Genomic DNA, 22,636 nt, shown 5'->3' with positions numbered 1-22,636 from the left:
TATTGTGCTTAACAAAAATAGTCATATCTCCCACAATTACGGTTATCTATTATTCAAATTTATTTTAAAATGAATATTTAGGTTTTACAAGATGACCCAAATGATCCTTTTTAAGTGTTGGACATAACCAGGGTTAAAAAAATAGAACAATTAATCCTTATAGCATTGTCCGATTTGATTCCAATTTAATGTTTGAAGTTCATTTGATGTACTGTAAATTATTTTTAAAATTCTTCTTATGAATTGTTTTTTAAAAAAATAATTATATCTCACTCTATTACTGTTATCTAATATTCGAATATAATTTAAATTTACTATTTTGCATATACAAGATAGCCAAATGATATTTTTTACGATTTGAACACAACCAGAGTTAACAAAATGTAATGACTAATAGCGTTAACGATTGTTCCGATTTAATTTTTAGATATAATTTGATTAACCCTAAATGATTTTTAAAAATATTTTGATGGATTGTGCTTAAAAAAATAGTCATATCTCACTCAATTACGTTTATCTATAATTCAAATTTATTTTTAAATTACTATTTAGGTTATACAAGATGACCCAAATGATCCTTTTTAAGTTTTGGACATAACCAGGGTTAAGAAAATAGAACAATTAATCATTACAGCATTGTCCGATTTGATTCCAATTTAATTTTTGAAGTTCATTTGATGTACTGTAAATTATTTTTAAAATTCTTCTTATGAATTGTTTTTTAAAAAAATAATTATATCTCACTCTATTACTTTTATCTAATATTCGAATATAATTTAAATTTACTATTTCGCATATACAAGATAGCCAAATGATATTTTTTACGGTTTAAACACAACCAGAGTTTAGAAAATATAATAACTAATAGCGTTGGCGATTGTCTCGATTTAATTTTAATTCAATTTTTAGATATAATTTGATTAACCCTAAATGATTTTTAAAAATCTTCTGATGTATTGTGTTTTAAAAAAATAGTCATATCTCACTCAATTACGGTTATCTATTATTTAAATTTATTTTAAAATTAATATTTAAGTTATACAAGATGACCCAAATTATCCTTTTTAAGTTTTGGACATAACCAGGGTTAAGAAAATAGAACAATTAATCCTTATAGCATTGTCCGATTTGATTCCAATTTAATTTTTGAAGTTCATTTGATGTACTGTAAATTATTTTTAAAATTCTTTTTATGAATTGTTTTTTAAAAAAATAATTATATCTCGCTCTATTACTGTTATCTAATATTCGAATATAATTTAAATTTACTATTTCGCATATACAAGATAGCCAAATGATATTTTTTACGATTTGAACACAACCAGAGTTAACAAAATGTAATGACTAATAGCGTTAACGATTGTTCCGATTTAATTTTTAGATATAATTGGATTAACCCTAAATGATTTTTAAAAATATTTTAATGTATTGTGCTTAACAAAAATAGTCATATCTCCTACAATTACGGTTATCTATTATTCAAATTTATTTTAAAATGAATATTTAGGTTTTACAAGATGACCCAAATGATCCTTTTTAAGTTTTGGACATAACCAGGGTTAAAAAAATAGAACAATTAATCCTTATAGCATTGTCCGATTTGATTCCAATTTAATTTTTGAAGTTCATTTGATGGACTGTAAATTATTTTTAAAATTCTTCTTATGAATTGTTTTTTAAAAAAATAATTATATCTCACTCTATTACTGTTATCTAATATTCGAATATAATTTAAATTTACTATTTTGCATATACAAGATAGCCAAATGATATTTTTTACGATTTGAACACAACCAGAGTTAACAAAATGTAATGACTAATAGCGTTAACGATTGTTCCGATTTAATTTTTAGATATAATTTGATTAACCCTAAATGATTTTTAAAAATATTTTGATGGATTGTGCTTAAAAAAATAGTCATATCTCACTCAATTACGGTTATCTATAATTCAAATTTATTTTTAAATTACTATTTAGGTTATACAAGATGACCCAAATGATCCTTTTTAAGTTTTGGCCATAACCAGGGTTAAGAAAATAGAACAATTAATCATTACAGCATTGTCCGATTTGATTCCAATTTAATTTTTGAAGTTCATTTAATGTACTGTAAATTATTTTTAAAATTCTTCTTATGAATTGTTTTTTAAAAAAATAATTATATCTCACTCTATTACTGTTATCTAATATTCGAATATAATTTAAATTAACTATTTCGCATATACAAGATAGCCAAATGATATTTTTTACGGTTTAAACACAACCAGAGTTTAGATAATATAATAACTAATAGCGTTGGCGATTGTCCCGATTTAATTTTAATTCAATTTTTAGATATAATTTGATTAACCCTAAATGATTTTTAAAAATCTTTTGATGTATTGTGTTTTAAAAAAATAGTCATATCTCACTCAATTACGGTTATCTATTATTTAAATTTATTTTAAAATTAATATTTAGGTTATACAAGATGACCCAAATTATCCTTTTTATGTTTTGGACATAACCAGGGTTAAGAAAATAGAACAATTAATCCTTATAGCATTGTCCGATTTGATTCCAATTTAATTTTTGAAGTTCATTTGATGTACTGTAAATTATTTTTAAAATTCTTCTTATGAATTGTTTTTTAAAAAAATAATTATATCTCACTCTATTACTGTTATCTAATATTCGAATATAATTTAAATTTACTATTCCGCATATACAAGATAGCCAAATGATGTTTTTTACGGTTTGAACAAAACCAGAGTTAAGAAAATGTAATTAATATCGCTAACGATTGTTCCGATTTAATATTTAGATATAATTTGATTAACCCTAAATGATTTTTAAAAATATTTTAATGTATTGTGTTTAAGAAAAAGAGTCATATCCCACCCAATTACGGTAATCTATTATTAAAATTTATTTTAAAATGAATATTTAGGTTATACAAGATGACCCAAATGATCCTTTTTAAGTTTTGGACATAACCAGGGTTAAGAAAATAGAACAATTAATCATTATAGCATTGTCCGATTTAACTCCAATTTAATTTTTAAAGTTCATTTAATGTACTGTAAATTATTTTTAAAATTTTTCTTATGAATTGTTTTTTAAAAAAATAATTATATCTCACTCTGTTACTGTTATCTATTATTCGAATATAATTTAAATTTACTATTTCGCATATACAAGATAGCCAAATGATCTTTTTTACGGTTTGAACACAACCAGAATTAAGAAAATATAATAAATAATAGCGTTAACGATTGTTCCGATTTAATTTTTAGATATAATTGGATTAACCCTAAATGATTATTAAAAATATTTTAATGTATTGTGCTTAACAAAAATAGTCATATCTCCCACAATTACGGTTATCTATTATTCAAATTTATTTTAAAATGAATATTTAGGTTTTACAAGATGACCCAAATGATCCTTTTTAAGTTTTGGACATAACCAGGGTTAAAAAAATAGAACAATTAATCCTTATAGCATTGTCCGATTTGATTCCAATTTAATTTTTGAAGTTCATTTGATGTACTGTAAATTATTTTTAAAATTCTTCTTATGAATTGTTTTTTAAAAAAATAATTATATCTCACTCTATTACTGTTATCTAATATTCGAATATAATTTAAATTTACTATTTTGCATATACAAGATAGCCAAATGATATTTTTTACGATTTGAACACAACCAGAGTTAACAAAATGTAATGACTAATAGCGTTAACGATTGTTCCGATTTAATTTTTAGATATAATTTGATTAACCCTAAATGATTTTTAAAAATATTTTGATGGATTGTGCTTAAAAAAATAGTCATATCTCACTCAATTACGGTTATCTATAATTCAAATTTATTTTTAAATTACTATTTAGGTTATACAAGATGACCCAAATGATCCTTTTTAAGTTTTGGACATAACCAGGGTTAAGAAAATAGAACAATTAATCATTACAGCATTGTCCGATTTGATTCCAATTTAATTTTTGAAGTTCATTTGATGTACTGTAAATTATTTTTAAAATTCTTCTTATGAATTGTTTTTTAAAAAAATAATTATATCTCACTCTATTACTGTTATCTATTATTCGAATATAATTTAAATTTACTATTCCGCATATACAAGATAGCCAAATGATGTTTTTTACGGTTTGAACAAAACCAGAGTTAAGAAAATGTAATTAATATCGCTAACGATTGTTCCGATTTAATATTTAGATATAATTTGATTAACCCTAAATGATTTTTAAAAATATTTTAATGTATTGTGTTTAAGAAAAAGAGTCATATCCCACCCAATTACGGTAATCTATTATTAAAATTTATTTTAAAATGAATATTTAGGTTATACAAGATGACCCAAATGATCCTTTTTAAGTTTTGGACATAACCAGGGTTAAAAAAATAGAACAATTAATCCTTATAGCATTGTCCGATTTGATTCCAATTTAATTTTTGAAGTTCATTTGATGTACTGTAAATTATTTTTAAAATTCTTCTTATGAATTGTTTTTTAAAAAAATAATTATATCTCACTCTATTACTGTTATCTATTATTCGAATATAATTTAAATTTACTATTTCGCATATACAAGATAGCCAAATGATCTTTTTTACGGTTTGAACACAACCAGAATTAAGAAAATATAATAAATAATAGCGTTAACGATTGTTCCGATTTAATTTTTAGATATAATTGGATTAACCCTAAATGATTATTAAAAATATTTTAATGTATTGTGCTTAACAAAAATAGTCATATCTCCCACAATTACGGTTATCTATTATTCAAATTTATTTTAAAATGAATATTTAGGTTTTACAAGATGACCCAAATGATCCTTTTTAAGTGTTGGACATAACCAGGGTTAAAAAAATAGAACAATTAATCCTTATAGCATTGTCCGATTTGATTCCAATTTAATTTTTGAAGTTCATTTGATGTACTGTAAATTATTTTTAAAATTCTTTTTATGAATTGTTTTTTAAAAAAATAATTATATCTCACTCTGTTACTGTTATCTAATATTCGAATATAATTTAAATTTACTATTTCGCATATACAAGATAGCCAAATGATATTTTTTACGGTTTAAACACAACCAGAGTTTAGAAAATATAATAACTAATAGCGTTGGCGATTGTCTCGATTTAATTTTAATTCAATTTTTAGATATAATTTGATTAACCCTAAATGATTTTTAAAAATCTTCTGATGTATTGTGTTTTAAAAAAATAGTCATATCTCACTCAATTACGGTTATCTATTATTTAAATTTATTTTAAAATTAATATTTAAGTTATACAAGATGACCCAAATTATCCTTTTTAAGTTTTGGACATAACCAGGGTTAAGAAAATAGAACAATTAATCCTTATAGCATTGTCCGATTTGATTCCAATTTAATTTTTGAAGTTCATTTGATGTACTGTAAATTATTTTTAAAATTCTTTTTATGAATTGTTTTTTAAAAAAATAATTATATCTCACTCTATTACTGTTATCTATTATTCGAATATAATTTAAATTTACTATTTCGCATATACAAGATAGCCAAATGATGTTTTTTACGGTTTGAACAAAACCAGAGTTAAGAAAATGTAATTAATAGCGTTAACGATTGTTCCGATTTAATATTTAGATATAATTTGTTTAACCCTAAATGATTTTTAAAAAGATTTTAATGTATTATGTTTAACAAAAATAGTCATATCTTTCACAATTACGGTTATCTATTATTCAAATTTATTTTAAAATGAATATTTAGGTTATACAAGATGACCCAAATGATCCTTTTTAAGTTTTGGACATAACCAGGGTTAAAAAAATAGAACAATTAATCCTTATAGCATTGTCCGATTTGATTCCAATTTAATTTTTGAAGTTCATTTGATGTACTGTAAATTATTTTTAAAATTCTTCTTATGAATTGTTTTTAAAAAAAATAATTATATCTCACTCTATTACTGTTATCTAATATTCGAATATAATTTAAATTTACTATTTCGCATAAACAAGATTGCCAAATGATATTTTTTACGGTTTGAACACAACCAGAGTTAACAAAATGTAATAACTAATAGCGTTAACGATTGTTCCGATTTAATTTTTAGTTATAATTTGATTAACCCTAAATGATTTTTAAAAATATTTTAATGTATTGTGTTTAAGAAAAATAATCATATCTCACACAATTACGGTTATCTATTATTCAAATTTATTTTAAAATGAATATTTAGGTTATACAAGATGACCCAAATGATCCTTTTTAAGTTTTGGACATAACCAGGGTTAAGAAAATAGAACAATTAATCATTATAGCATTGTCCGATTTGACTCCAAATTAATTTTTAAAGTTCATTTAATGTACTGTAAATTATTTTTAAAATTTTTCTTATGAATTGTTTTTTAAAAAAATAATTATATCTCACTCTGTTACTGTTATCTATTATTCGAATATAATTTAAATTTACTGTTTTGCATGTACAAGATAGCCAAATGATATTTTTTACGGTTTGAACACAACCAGAGTTAAGAAAATATAATAACTAATAGCGTTGGCGATTGATTATTTTAAAATTAATATTTAGGTTATACAAGATGACCCAAATGATCCTTTTTAAGTTTTGGACATAACCAGGGTTAAGAAAATAGAACAATTAATCATTACAGCATTGTCCGATTTGATTCCAAATTAATTTATGAAGCTCATTTAATGTACTGTTAAATATTTTTAAAATTTTTCTTATGAATTGCTTTTTAAAAAAATTATTATATTCCACTCTATTACAGTTATCTATAATTCGAATATAATTTAAATTTACTATTTCCCATATACAAGATAGCCAAATAATGTTTTTTACGGTTTGAACACAACCAGAGTTAAGAAAATATAATAACTAATAGCGTTGGCGATTGATTATTTTAAAATTAATATTTAGGTTATACAAGATGACTCAAATGATCCTTTTTATATTTTGGACATAACCAGGATAAAGAAAATCGATACTATTGTTTTGTTCAAACGGTAAAAAACATCATTTGGCTATTTCGTATATGCGAAATACTAAATTTAAATTATATTCGAATAATAGATAACAGTAATAGAGTGAGATATGATTATTTTTTTAAAAAACAATTCATAAGAAAAATTCTAAAAATAATTTACAATCCATCAAATGAACGCCAACGCTATTAGTTATTATGTTTTCTTAACTCTGGTTGTGTTCAAACCGTAAAAAACATCATTTGGCTATCTTGTATATGCGAAATAGTATATTTAAATTATATTCGAATAATAGATAACAGTAATAGAGTGAGATATAATTTTTTTTTTTTAAAAACAATTCATAAGAAAAATTTTAAAAATAATATACAGTACATCAAATGAACTTTAAAAATTAAATTGGAATAAAATCGGACAATGATATAGTGATAAATCGTTCTATTTTCTTAACCCTGGTAATGTCCAAAACTTAAAAAGTATCATTTGAGTCATCTTGTATAACATAAATATTAATTTTAAAATAAATTTAAATAATAGATAACCGTAATTGAGTGATATGACTATTTTTTTTAAAACACAATTCATTAAAAAATTTTAAAAAATTACTTAGGATTAAAAAAATTATATCTAAAAATGAAATTGGAATCATATCGGAAGAATAGCTATAGGTAATAGTAATCGATTTTCTTTATTCTGGTTATGTTTAAAACTTAAAAAGGATCATTTGGGTCATCTTGATAACCTAAGTATTCATTTTAAATTATATTTGAATAAGTAATAACCGTAATAGAGGAGATATGACTATTTTCTTAAAACACAATACATTAAAAAATTTAAAAAAATTACTTAGGATTAAACAAATTATATCTAAAAATTAAATTGGAATCATATCGGAACAATAGCTATAGGTAATAGTAATCGATTTTCTTTTATTCTGGTTATGTCCAAAACTTAAAAAGGATCATTTGGGTCATCTTGATAACCTAAGTATTAATTTTAAATTATATTTGAATAATTAATAACCGTAATGGAGTAAGATATGACTATTTTTTTTAAACACAATACATAAAACTATTTTTAAAAATCATTTAAACAAACAAAAATCATTTAAAAATACAAACCGTAAAAAACATCATTTGGCTATCTTGTATATGCGAAATAGTAAATTTAAATTATATCCGAATAATAGATAACAGTAATAGAGTGAGATATAATTATTTTTTTAAAAAACAATTCATAAGAAAAATTTTAATAATAATTTACATACATCAAATGAACTTTAAAAATGAAATTGGAATCAAATCGGACAATGCTGTAATGAATAATTGTTCTATTTTCTTAACCCTGGTTATGTCCAAAACTTAAGAAGGATCATTTGGGTCATCTTGTATAACCTAAATATTAATTTTAAAATAATCAATCGCCAACGCTATTAGTTATTATATTTTCTTAACTCTGGTTGTGTTCAAACCGTAAAAAACAACATTTGGCTATCTTGTATATGCGAAATAGTAAATTTAAATTATATTCGAATAATAGATAACAGTAATAGAGAGGTATAATTATTTTTTTAAAAAACAATTCATAAGAAAAAATTTAAAATTAATTTACAGTACATTAAATGAACTTCAAAAATTAAATTGGAGTCAAATCGGACAATGCTATAATGATTAATTGTTCTATTTTCTTAACCCTGGTTATGTCTAAAACTTAAAAAGGATCATTTGGGTCATCTTGTATAACCTAAATAGTAATTTAAAAATAAATTTGAATTATAGATAACCGTAATTGAGTGAGATATGACTATTTTTTTAAGCACAACCATTAAAATATTTTTAAAAATCATTTAGGGTTAATCAAATTATATCTAAAAATTAAATCTGAACAATCGTTAACGCTATTAGTTATTACATTTTGTTAACTCTGGTTGTGTTCAAACCGTAAAAAATATCATTTGTCTATCTTGTATATGCGAAATAGTAAATTTAAATTATATTCGAATAATAGATAACAGTAATAGATGAGATATGATTATTTTTTTAAAAAACAATTCATAAGAAAAATTTAAAAATAATTTACAGTACATCAAATGAACTTCGAAAATTAAATTGGAATCAAATCGGACAATGCTGTAATGATTAATTGTTCTATTTTCTTAACCCTGGTTATGTCCAAAACTTAAAAAGGATCATTTGGGTCATCTTGTATAACCTAAATAGTAATTTTAAAATAAATTTGAATAATAGATAACCGTAATTGAGTGAGATATGACTATTTTTTTAAGCACAATCCATCAAAATATTTTTAAAAATCATTTAGGGTTAATCAAATTATATCTAAAAATTAAATCGGAACAATCGTTAACGCTCTTAGTTACTACATTTTCTTAACTCTGGTTGTGTTCAAACCGTAAAAAACATCATTTGGCTATCTTGTATATGCGAAATAGTAAATTTAAATTATATTCGAATAATAGATAACAGTAATAGAGTAAGATATGATTATTTTTTTAAAAAACAATTCATAAGAACAATTTTAATAATAATTTACAGTACATCAAATGAACTTTAAAAATTAAATTGGAATCAAATCGAACAATGCTGTAATAATTAATTGTTCTATTTTCTTAACCCTGGTTATGTCCGAAACTTAAAAAGTATCATTTGAGTCATCTTGTATAACATAAATATTAATTTTAAAATAAATTTAAATAATAGATAACCGTAATTGAGTGATATGACTATTTTTTTAAAACACAATTCATTAAAAAATTTTAAAAAATTACTTAGGATTAAAAAAATTATATCTAAAAATGAAATTGGAATCATATCGGAAGAATAGCTATAGGTAATAGTAATCGATTTTCTTTATTCTGGTTATGTTTAAAACTTAAAAAGGATCATTTGGGTCATCTTGATAACCTAAGTATTCATTTTAAATTATATTTGAATAAGTAATAACCGTAATAGAGGAGATATGACTATTTTCTTAAAACACAATACATTAAAAAATTTAAAAAAATTACTTAGGATTAAACAAATTATATCTAAAAATTAAATTGGAATCATATCGGAACAATAGCTATAGGTAATAGTAATCGATTTTCTTTTATTCTGGTTATGTCCAAAACTTAAAAAGGATCATTTGGGTCATCTTGATAACCTAAGTATTAATTTTAAATTATATTTGAATAATTAATAACCGTAATGGAGTAAGATATGACTATTTTTTTTAAACACAATACATAAAACTATTTTTAAAAATCATTTAAACAAACAAAAATCATTTAAAAATACAAACCGTAAAAAACATCATTTGGCTATCTTGTATATGCGAAATAGTAAATTTAAATTATATCCGAATAATAGATAACAGTAATAGAGTGAGATATAATTATTTTTTTAAAAAACAATTCATAAGAAAAATTTTAATAATAATTTACATACATCAAATGAACTTTAAAAATTAAATTGGAATCAAATCGGACAATGCTGTAATGAATAATTGTTCTATTTTCTTAACCCTGGTTATGTCCAAAACATAAGAAGGATCATTTGGGTCATCTTGTATAACCTAAATATTAATTTTAAAATAATCAATCGCCAACGCTATTAGTTATTATATTTTCTTAACTCTGGTTGTGTTCAAACCGTAAAAAACATCATTTGGCTATCTTGTATATGCGAAATAGTAAATTTAAATTATATTCGAATAATAGATAACAGTAATAGAGAGGTATAATTATTTTTTTAAAAAACAATTCATAAGAAAAATTTTAAAATTAATTTACAGTACATTAAATGAACTTCAAAAATTAAATTGGAGTCAAATCGGACAATGCTATAATGATTAATTGTTCTATTTTCTTAACCCTGGTTATGTCTAAAACTTAAAAAGGATCATTTGGGTCATCTTGTATAACCTAAATAGTAATTTAAAAATAAATTTGAATTATAGATAACCGTAATTGAGTGAGATATGACTATTTTTTTAAGCACAACCATTAAAATATTTTTAAAAATCATTTAGGGTTAATCAAATTATATCTAAAAATTAAATCTGAACAATCGTTAACGCTATTAGTTATTACATTTTGTTAACTCTGGTTGTGTTCAAACCGTAAAAAATATCATTTGTCTATCTTGTATATGCGAAATAGTAAATTTAAATTATATTCGAATAATAGATAACAGTAATAGATGAGATATGATTATTTTTTTAAAAAACAATTCATAAGAAAAATTTAAAAATAATTTACAGTACATCAAATGAACTTCGAAAATTAAATTGGAATCAAATCGGACAATGCTGTAATGATTAATTGTTCTATTTTCTTAACCCTGGTTATGTCCAAAACTTAAAAAGGATCATTTGGGTCATCTTGTATAACCTAAATAGTAATTTTAAAATAAATTTGAATAATAGATAACCGTAATTGAGTGAGATATGACTATTTTTTTAAGCACAACCATTAAAATATTTTTAAAAATCATTTAGGGTTAATCAAATTATATCTAAAAATTAAATCTGAACAATCGTTAACGCTATTAGTTATTACATTTTGTTAACTCTGGTTGTGTTCAAACCGTAAAAAACATCATTTGGCTATCTTGTATATGCGAAATAGTAAATTTAAATTATATTCGAATAATAGATAACAGTAATAGAGTAAGATATGATTATTTTTTTAAAAAACAATTCATAAGAACAATTTTAATAATAATTTACAGTACATCAAATGAACTTTAAAAATTAAATTGGAATCAAATCGAACAATGCTGTAATAATTAATTGTTCTATTTTCTTAACCCTGGTTATGTCCGAAACTGAAAAAGGATCATTTGGGTCATCTTGTATAACCTAAATATTAATTTTAAAATAATCAATCGCCAACGCTATTATTTATTATATTTTCTTAACTCTGGTTGTGTTCAAACCGTAAAAAACATCGTTTGGCTATCTTGTATATGCGATATAGTAAATTTAAATTATATTCGAATAATAGATAACAGTAATAGAGTGAGATATAATTATTTTTTTTAAAAAACAATTCACAAGAAAAATTTTAAAAATAATTCACAGTACATTAAATGAACTTCAAAAATTAAATTGGAGTCAAATCGGACAATGCTATAATGATTAATTGTTCTATTTTCTTAACCCTGATTATGTCCAAAACTTAAAAAGGATCATTTGGGTCATATTGTATAACCTAAATATTCATTTTAAAATAAATTTGAATAATAGATAACCGTAATTGTGTGAGATATGACTATTTTTCTTAAACACAATACATTAAAATATTTTTAAAAATCATTTAGGGTTAATCAAATTATATCAAAAATTAAATCGGAACAATCGTTAATGCTATTATTTATTATATTTTCTTAATTCTGGTTGTGTTCAAACCGTAAAAAACATCATTTGGCTATCTTGTATATGCGAAATAGTAAATTTAAATTATATTCGAATAATAGATAACAGTAATAGAGCGAGATATAATTATTTTTTTAAAAAACAATTCATAAGAAAAATTTTAATAATAATTTACAGTACATCAAATGAACTTTAAAAATTAAATTGGAATCAAATCGGACAATGCTGTAATGATTAATTGTTCTATTTTCTTAACCCTGGTTATGTCCAAAACTTAAAAAGGATCATTTGGGTCATCTTGTATAATCTAAATATTAATTTTAAAATAAATTTGAATAATAGATAACCGTAATTGAGTGAGATATGACTATTTTTTTAAAACACAATACATCAAAAGATTTTTAAAAATCATTTAGGGTTAATCAAATTATATCTAAAAATTAAATCGGAACAATCGTTAACGCTCTTAGTTACTACATTTTCTTAACTCTGGTTGTGTTCAAACCGTAAAAAACATCATTTGGCTATCTTGTATATGCGAAATAGTAAATTTAAATTATATTCGAATAATAGATAACAGTAATAGAGTGAGATATCATTTTTTTTTTAAAAAACAATTCATAAGAAAAATTTTAAAAATAATATACAGTACATCGAATGAACTTTAAAAATTAAATTGGAATAAAATCGGACAATGCTGTAATAATAAATCGTTCTATTTTCTTAACCCTGGTAATGTCCAAAACTTAAAAAGGATCATTTGAGTCATCTTGTATAACATAAATATTAATTTTAAAATAAATTTAAATAATAGATAACCGTAATTGAGTGATATGACTATTTTTTTAAACACAATACATCAACATATTTTTAAAAATCATTTAGTGTTAATCAAATTAATTGTTCTATTTTCTTAACCCTGGTTATGTCTAAAATTTAAAAAGGATCATTTGTGTCACCTTGTATAACCTAAATATTAATTTTAAAATAAATTTGAATAATAGATAACCGTAATTGGGTGAGATATTACTATTTTTGTTAAACACAATACATTAAAATATTTTTAAAAATCATTTAGAGTTAATCAAATTATATCTAAAAATTAAATCGGAAAAATCGTTAACGCTATTACATTTTGTTAACTCTGGTTATGTTCAAACCGTAAAAAATATCATTTGGCTATCTTGTATATGCGCAATAGTAAATTTAAATTATATTCGAATATTAGATAACAGTAATAGAGTGAGATATAATTATTTTTTTAAAAAACAATTCATAAGAAGAATTTTAAAAATAATTTACAGTACATCAAATGAACTTCAAAAATTAAATTGGAATCAAATCGGACAATGCTGTAAGGATTAATTGTTCTATTTTCTTAACCCTGGTTATGTCCAAAACTTAAAAAGGATCATTTGGGTCATCTTGTATAACCTAAATATTAATTTTAAAATAATCAATCGCCAACGCTATTAGTTATTATATTTTCTTAATTCTGGTTGTGTTCAAACCGTAAAAAACATCATTTGTCTATCTTGTATATGCGAAATAGTAAATTTAAATTATATTCGAATAATAGATAACAGTAATAGATGAGATATGATTATTTTTTTAAAAAACAATTCATTAGAAAAATTTTAAAATTAATTTACAGTACTTTAAATGAACTTCAAAAATTAAATTGGAGTCAAATCGGACAATGATATAATGATTAATTGTTCTATTTTCTTAACCCTGGTTATGTCTAAAACTTAAAAAGGATCATTTGGGTCATCTTGTATAACCTAAATAGTAATTTAAAAATAAATTTGAATTATAGATAACCGTAATTGAGTGAGATATGACTATTTTTTTAAGCACAACCATTAAAATATTTTTAAAAATCATTTAGGGTTAATCAAATTATATCTAAAAATTAAATCTGAACAATCGTTAACGCTATTAGTTATTACATTTTGTTAACTCTGGTTGTGTTCAAACCGTAAAAAATATCATTTGTCTATCTTGTATATGCGAAATAGTAAATTTAAATTATATTCGAATAATAGATAACAGTAATAGATGAGATATGATTATTTTTTTAAAAAACAATTCATAAGAAAAATTTAAAAATAATTTACAGTACATCAAATGAACTTCGAAAATTAAATTGGAATCAAATCGGACAATGCTGTAATGATTAATTGTTCTATTTTCTTAACCCTGGTTATGTCCAAAACTTAAAAAGGATCATTTGGGTCATCTTGTATAACCTAAATATTCATTTTAAAATAAATTTGAATAATAGATAACCGTAATTGTGTGAGATATGACTATTTTTCTTAAACACAATACATTAAAATATTTTTAAAAATCATTTAGGGTTAATCAAATTATATCAAAAATTAAATCGGAACAATCGTTAATGCTATTATTTATTATATTTTCTTAATTCTGGTTGTGTTCAAACCGTAAAAAACATCATTTGGCTATCTTGTATATGCGAAATAGTAAATTTAAATTATATTCGAATAATAGATAACAGTAATAGAGCGAGATATAATTATTTTTTTAAAAAACAATTCATAAGAAAAATTTTAATAATAATTTACAGTACATCAAATGAACTTTAAAAATTAAATTGGAATCAAATCGGACAATGCTGTAATGATTAATTGTTCTATTTTCTTAACCCTGGTTATGTCCAAAACTTAAAAAGGATCATTTGGGTCATCTTGTATAATCTAAATATTAATTTTAAAATAAATTTGAATAATAGATAACCGTAATTGAGTGAGATATGACTATTTTTTTAAAACACAATACATCAAAAGATTTTTAAAAATCATTTAGGGTTAATCAAATTATATCTAAAAATTAAATCGGAACAATCGTTAACGCTCTTAGTTACTACATTTTCTTAACTCTGGTTGTGTTCAAACCGTAAAAAACATCATTTGGCTATCTTGTATATGCGAAATAGTAAATTTAAATTATATTCGAATAATAGATAACAGTAATAGAGTGAGATATCATTTTTTTTTTAAAAAACAATTCATAAGAAAAATTTTAAAAATAATATACAGTACATCGAATGAACTTTAAAAATTAAATTGGAATAAAATCGGACAATGCTGTAATAATAAATCGTTCTATTTTCTTAACCCTGGTAATGTCCAAAACTTAAAAAGGATCATTTGAGTCATCTTGTATAACATAAATATTAATTTTAAAATAAATTTAAATAATAGATAACCGTAATTGAGTGATATGACTATTTTTTTAAACACAATACATCAACATATTTTTAAAAATCATTTAGTGTTAATCAAATTAATTGTTCTATTTTCTTAACCCTGGTTATGTCTAAAACTTAAAAAGGATCATTTGTGTCACCTTGTATAACCTAAATATTAATTTTAAAATAAATTTGAATAATAGATAACCGTAATTGGGTGAGATATTACTCTTTTTGTTAAACACAATACATTAAAATATTTTTAAAAATCATTTAGAGTTAATCAAATTATATCTAAAAATTAAATCGGAAAAATCGTTAACGCTATTACATTTTGTTAACTCTGGTTATGTTCAAACCGTAAAAAATATCATTTGGCTATCTTGTATATGCGCAATAGTAAATTTAAATTATATTCGAATATTAGATAACAGTAATAGAGTGAGATATAATTATTTTTTTAAAAAACAATTCATAAGAAGAATTTTAAAAATAATTTACAGTACATCAAATGAACTTCAAAAATTAAATTGGAATCAAATCGGACAATGCTGTAAGGATTAATTGTTCTATTTTCTTAACCCTGGTTATGTCCAAAACTTAAAAAGGATCATTTGGGTCATCTTGTATAACCTAAATATTAATTTTAAAATAATCAATCGCCAACGCTATTAGTTATTATATTTTCTTAATTCTGGTTGTGTTCAAACCGTAAAAAACATCATTTGTCTATCTTGTATATGCGAAATAGTAAATTTAAATTATATTCGAATAATAGATAACAGTAATAGATGAGATATGATTATTTTTTTAAAAAACAATTCATAAGAAAAATTTTAAAATTAATTTACAGTACTTTAAATGAACTTCAAAAATTAAATTGGAGTCAAATCGGACAATGATATAATGATTAATTGTTCTATTTTCTTAACCCTGGTTATGTCTAAAACTTAAAAAGGATCATTTGGGTCATCTTGATAACCTAAGTATTAATTTTAAATTATATTTGAATAATTAATAACCGTAATGGAGTAAGATATGACTATTTTTTTTAAACACAATACATAAAACTATTTTTAAAAATCATTTAAACAAACAAAAATCATTTAAAAATACAAACCGTAAAAAACATCATTTGGCTATCTTGTATATGCGAAATAGTAAATTTAAATTATATCCGAATAATAGATAACAGTAATAGAGTGAGATATAATTATTTTTTTAAAAAACAATTCATAAGAAAAATTTTAATAATAATTTACATACATCAAATGAACTTTAAAAATTAAATTGGAATCAAATCGGACAATGCTGTAATGAATAATTGTTCTATTTTCTTAACCCTGGTTATGTCCAAAACTTAAGAAGGATCATTTGGGTCATCTTGTATAACCTAAATATTAATTTTAAAATAATCAATCGCCAACGCTATTAGTTATTATATTTTCTTAACTCTGGTTGTGTTCAAACCGTAAAAAACAACATTTGGCTATCTTGTATATGCGAAATAGTAAATTTAAATTATATTCGAATAATAGATAACAGTAATAGAGAGGTATAATTATTTTTTTAAAAAACAATTCATAAGAAAAAATTTAAAATTAATTTACAGTACATTAAATGAACTTCAAAAATTAAATTGGAGTCAAATCGGACAATGCTATAATGATTAATTGTTCTATTTTCTTAACCCTGGTTATGTCTAAAACTTAAAAAGGATCATTTGGGTCATCTTGTATAACCTAAATAGTAATTTAAAAATAAATTTGAATTATAGATAACCGTAATTGAGTGAGATATGACTATTTTTTTAAGCACAACCATTAAAATATTTTTAAAAATCATTTAGGGTTAATCAAATTATATCTAAAAATTAAATCTGAACAATCGTTAACGCTATTAGTTATTACATTTTGTTAACTCTGGTTGTGTTCAAACCGTAAAAAATATCATTTGTCTATCTTGTATATGCGAAATAGTAAATTTAAATTATATTCGAATAATAGATAACAGTAATAGATGAGATATGATTATTTTTTTAAAAAACAATTCATAAGAAAAATTTAAAAATAATTTACAGTACATCAAATGAACTTCGAAAATTAAATTGGAATCAAATCGGACAATGCTGTAATGATTAATTGTTCTATTTTCTTAACCCTGGTTATGTCCAAAACTTAAAAAGGATCATTTGGGTCATCTTGTATAACCTAAATATTCATTTTAAAATAAATTTGAATAATAGATAACCGTAATTGTGTGAGATATGACTATTTTTCTTAAACACAATACATTAAAATATTTTTAAAAATCATTTAGGGTTAATCAAATTATATCAAAAATTAAATCGGAACAATCGTTAATGCTATTATTTATTATATTTTCTTAATTCTGGTTGTGTTCAAACCGTAAAAAACATCATTTGGCTATCTTGTATATGCGAAATAGTAAATTTAAATTATATTCGAATAATAGATAACAGTAATAGAGCGAGATATAATTATTTTTTTAAAAAACAATTCATAAGAAAAATTTTAATAATAATTTACAGTACATCAAATGAACTTTAAAAATTAAATTGGAATCAAATCGGACAATGCTGTAATGATTAATTGTTCTATTTTCTTAACCCTGGTTATGTCCAAAACTTAAAAAGGATCATTTGGGTCATCTTGTATAATATAAATATTAATTTTAAAATAAATTTGAATAATAGATAACCGTAATTGAGTGAGATATGACTAGTTTTTTAAACACAATACATCAATATATTTTTAAAAATCATTTAGTGTTAATCAAATTAATTGTTCTATTTTCTTAACCCTGGTTATGTCTAAAACTTAAAAAGGATCATTTGTGTCACCTTGTATAACCCAAATATTAATTTTAAAATAAATTTGAATAATAGATAACCGTAATTGGGTGAGATATTACTATTTTTGTTAAACACAATACATTAAAATATTTTTAAAAATCATTTAGAGTTAATCAAATTATATCTAAAAATTAAATCGGAACAATCGTTAACGCTATTAGTTATTACATTTTGTTAACTCTGGTTGTGTTCAAACCGTAAAAAACATCATTTGGCTATCTTGTATATGCGAAATAGTAAATTTAAATTATATTCGAATAATAGATAACAGTAATAGAGTAAGATATGATTATTTTTTTAAAAAACAATTCATAAGAACAATTTTAATAGTAATTTACAGTACATCAAATGAACTTTAAAAATTAAATTGGAATCAAATCGAACAATGCTGTAATAATTAATTGTTCTATTTTCTTAACCCTGGTTATGTCCGAAACTGAAAAAGGATCATTTGGGTCATCTTGTATAACCTAAATATTAATTTTAAAATAATCAATCGCCAACGCTATTATTTATTATATTTTCTTAACTCTGGTTGTGTTCAAACCGTAAAAAACATCGTTTGGCTATCTTGTATATGCGATATAGTAAATTTAAATTATATTCGAATAATAGATAACAGTAATAGAGTGAGATATAATTATTTTTTTTTAAAAACAATTCACAAGAAAAATTTTAAAAATAATTCACAGTACATTAAATGAACTTCAAAAATTAAATTGGAATCAAATCGGACAATGCTGTAATGATTAATTGTTCTATTTTCTTAACCCTGGTTATGTCCAAAACTTAAAAAGGATCATTTGGGTCATCTTGTATAATCTAAATATTAATTTTAAAATAAATTTGAATAATAGATAACCGTAATTGAGTGAGATATGACCATTTTTTTAAAACACAATACATCAAAAGATTTTTAAAAATCATTTAGGGTTAATCAAATTATATCTAAAAATTAAATCGGAACAATCGTTAACGCTCTTAGTTACTACATTTTCTTAACTCTGGTTGTGTTCAAACCGTAAAAAACATCATTTGGCTATCTTGTATATGCGAAATAGTAAATTTAAATTATATTCGAATAATAGATAACAGTAATAGAGTGAGATATGATTATTTTTTTAAAAAACAATTCATAAGAAAAATTTTAAAATAAATATACAGTACATCAAATGAACTTTAAAAATTAAATTGGAATAAAATCGGACAATGCTGTAATAATAAATCGTTCTATTTTCTTAACCCTGGTAATGTCCAAAACTTAAAAAGGATCATTTGAGTCATCTTGTATAACATAAATATTAATTTTAAAATAAATTTAAATAATAGATAACCGTAATTGAGTGATATGACTATTTTTTTAAAACACAATACATTAAAAAATTTTAAAAAATTACTTAGGATTAAACAAATTATATCTAAAAATTAAATTGGAATCATATCGGAAGAATAGCTATAGGTAATAGTAATCGATTTTCTTTATTCTGGTTATGTTTAAAACTTAAAAAGGATCATTTGGGTCATCTTGATAACCTAAGTGTTAATTTTAAATTATATTTGAATAAGTAATAACCGTAATAGAGGAGATATGACTATTTTCTTAAAACACAATACATTAAAAAATTTAAAAAAATTACTTAGGATTAAACAAATTATATCTAAAAATTAAATTGGAATCATATAGGAACAATAGCTATAGGTAATAGTAATCGATTTTCTTTATTCTGGTTATGTCCAAAACTTAAAAAGGATCATTTGGGTCATCTTGATAACCTAAGTATTAATTTTAAATTATATTTGAATAATTAATAACCGTAATGGAGTAAGATATGACTATTTTTTTTAAACACAATACATAAAACTATTTTTAAAAATCATTTAGGGTTAATCAAATTATATCTAAAAATTAAATCGGAACAATCGTTAACGCTCTTAGTTACTACATTTTCTTAACTCTGGTTGTGTTCAAACCGTAAAAAACATCATTTGGCTATCTTGTATATGCGAAATAGTAAATTTAAATTATATTCAAATAATAGAAAACAGTAATAGAGTGAGATATAATTATTTTTTTAATAAACAATTCATAAGAATTTTAAAAATAATTTACAGTACATCAAATGAACTTCAAAAATTAAATTGGAATCAAATCGGACAATGCTATAAGGATAAATTGTTCTATTTTCTTAACCCTGGTAATGTCCAAAACTTAAAAAGGATCATTTGGGTCATCTTGTATAACCTAAATATTCATTTTAATATAAATTTGAATAATAGATAACCGTCATTGTGGGAGATATGACTATTTTTGTTAAACACAATACATTAAAATATTTTTAAAAATCATTTAGGGTTAATCAAATTATATCTAAAAATTAAATCGGAACAATCATTAACGCTCTTAGTTACTACATTTTCTTAACTCTGGTTGTGTTCAAACCGTAAAAAACATCATTTGGCTATCTTGTATATGCGAAATAGTAAATTTAAATTATATTCGAATAATAGATAACAGTAATAGCGTGAGATATAATTATTTTTTTAAAAAACAATTCACAAGAAAAATTTTAAAAATAATTTACAGTACATTAAATGAACTTCAAAAATTAAATTGGAGTCAAATCGGACAATGCTATAATGATTAATTGTTCTATTTTCTTAACCCTGATTATGTCCAAAACTTAAAAAGGATCATTTGGGTCATCTTGATAACCTGAGTATTAATTTTAAATTATATTTGAATAATTAATAACCGTAATGGAGTAAGATATGACTATTTTTCTTAAACACAATACATTAAAATATTTTTAAAAATCATTTAGGGTTAATCAAATTATATCAAAAATTAAATCGGAACAATCGTTAATGCTATTATTTATTATATTTTCTTAATTCTGGTTGTGTTCAAACCGTAAAAAACATCATTTGGCTATCTTGTATATGCGAAATAGTAAATTTAAATTATATTCGAATAATAGATAACAGTAATAGAGCGAGATATAATTATTTTTTTAAAAAACAATTCATAAGAAAAATTTTAATAATAATTTACAGTACATCAAATAAACTTTAAAAATTAAATTGGAATCAAATCGGACAATGCTGTAATGATTAATTGTTCTATTTTCTTAACCCTGGTTATGTCCAAAACTTAAAAAGGATCATTTGGGTCATCTTGTATAATCTAAATATTAATTTTAAAAAAAATTTGAATAATAGATAACCGTAATTGAGTGAGATATGACTATTTTTTTAAAACACAATACATCAAAAGATTTTTAAAAATCATTTAGGGTTAATCAAATTATATCTAAAAATTAAATCGGAACAATCGTTAACGCTCTTAGTTACTACATTTTCTTAACTCTGGTTGTGTTCAAACCGTAAAAAATATCATTTGGCTATCTTGTATATGCGAAATAGTAAATTTAAATTATATTCGAATAATAGATAACAGTAATAGAGTGAGATATGATTATTTTTTTAAAAAACAATTCATAAGAAAAATTTTAAAAATAATATACAGTACATCAAATGAACTTTAAAAATTAAATTGGAATAAAATCGGACAATGCTATAATAATAAATCGTTCTATTTTCTTAACCCTGGTAATGTTCAAAACTTAAAAAGGATCATTTGAGTCATCTTGTATAACATAAATATTAATTTTAAAATAAATTTAAATAATAGATAACCGTAATATGACTATTTTTTTTAAAAACAATACATTAAAAAATTTTAAAAAATTACTTAGGATTAAACAAATTATCTAAAAATTAAATTGGAATCATATCGGAAGAATAGCTATAGGTAATAGTAATCGATTTTCTTTATTCTGGTTATGTTTAAAACTTAAAAAGGATCATTTGGGTCATCTTGATAACCTAAGTATTAATTTTAAATTATATTTGAATAAGTATTAACCGTAATAGAGGAGATATGACTATTTTCTTAAAACACAATACATTAAAAAATTTAAAAAAATTACTTAGGATTAAACAAATTATATCTAAAAATTAAATTGGAATCATATCGGAACAATAGCTATAGGTAATAGTAATCGATTTTCTTTATTCTGGTTATGTCCAAAACTTAAAAAGGATCATTTGGGTCATCTTGATAACCTAAGTATTAATTTTAAATTATATTTGAATAATTAATA

Source organism: Anthonomus grandis, chromosome 20 (genome assembly GCF_022605725.1).
Source record: "Anthonomus grandis grandis chromosome 20, icAntGran1.3, whole genome shotgun sequence".
In the NCBI taxonomy this organism is placed as follows: Eukaryota; Metazoa; Arthropoda; class Insecta; order Coleoptera; family Curculionidae; genus Anthonomus; species Anthonomus grandis.
Note: the sequence above shows the minus strand (reverse complement) of the source record.